The sequence below is a fragment of the Hippoglossus stenolepis genome, chromosome 8 (assembly GCF_022539355.2).
Source record: "Hippoglossus stenolepis isolate QCI-W04-F060 chromosome 8, HSTE1.2, whole genome shotgun sequence".
NCBI classification, from domain to species: domain Eukaryota; kingdom Metazoa; phylum Chordata; class Actinopteri; order Pleuronectiformes; family Pleuronectidae; genus Hippoglossus; species Hippoglossus stenolepis.
In genome coordinates, this window is record NC_061490.1 from 25628135 (window position 1) to 25629436 (window position 1302).

Sequence of the window (1302 nt, forward strand, 5' to 3'; positions counted from 1 at the left end):
ATCTCAGGCAAATTATAAACTAACTGAAGTAAAGTGAAACCACTGGTTTCCAGGAAAAATACATTCGTCAACTATTAACTGTGCATTAATATGATAGTTGATATATTTCAGAGGGGCTGAGAAGATTGAATGTTTCTCCTGAGCCTGAGAGTAGCGTCTCATCAGAGCATCATATGATGAGGAAAATACTTGCAGCAGACAAAGGCATTGATGTGGATGTGTTTTGTGGTACATGTATTTCCAGGGATGGAACAATGTGCCACGGTGTCCTACTTCAGTTTGTTGTTTCCTAAAGTCAACAGAAAATGAGTTTAAATAATAAAGTAATAACTAAAAACCATGTTCAGTCTTTTGAAACATTGATAGAAATTTAGTGCACATATTAAAAATGCCGTTTGTGTGTTGTTGCTCCACGTCATCCCTGTTTCACTGGAGTTTAGGCTCATGTGTTTTTACTCTGTGTTCGGTGTGTAGTGCTACCAATGACACTTATAGTGTTGCTCCAACACGGTAATGAAATGAACTAAATGAATTTTCAGTACCCTTTGTGAAGTCTTATGATAAATCTGATGCATGCTGTCTGTTCTGCAGTGTGCAGAGTCTCTGGCCCGGATCCAGGCAGGTCTGACGAACACAGCCAACAAAAGAGAACGAGTGAAGATCCTGCACAAGAAGAGTGAGTCACACACCGATTTGGATCAGTACTGACAACCTAGATTACACAGAAACATGGTGTTACTTTTTATTTTCATACATCAAGATACTCAAGAGCAGGTGAAGAAACATTGCAAGGCTACAACATTAAAATGTAATATAAGCCAATTTCATTCACGTTTCCACTGAACATTAAAAATGTTTAAGGGCTTTAAGTGCAAGTTTGAAATTTCAAAATGTCGGTGCTGGATTTTTGTTTGGTCAGATTTTCTTCTTTGTTTGTTGAAGCACCTTGTTGTTGTGTTGCAGTTGAGGACCTTATGAGCATGAAGTACCTGGACCCCCAGTTCACGGACCACATCGTCCCCGGACGCTGAAGCTGGAGTTCATCTCGCTGGTAATATTCTGGGACAGATTAATCCAAATGAGAACAACTTTCATATTGTGTATTTAGTTTATATGGCTCCTAAATTTGAATATTTCTCATGTGTTGTGTTTTACATGAAGGCTTAGTGTTGATATAATACATTATGTAAGTTATCACCTGCCACTCATTGTGGTGCTGCTGTGTACAGAGGGAGGACTTCCTGCTCTCAGGCTGCTTTGCTGGAACCCAGGTCAGCAGCCTCCAGCCGCTGCTGGACAGCA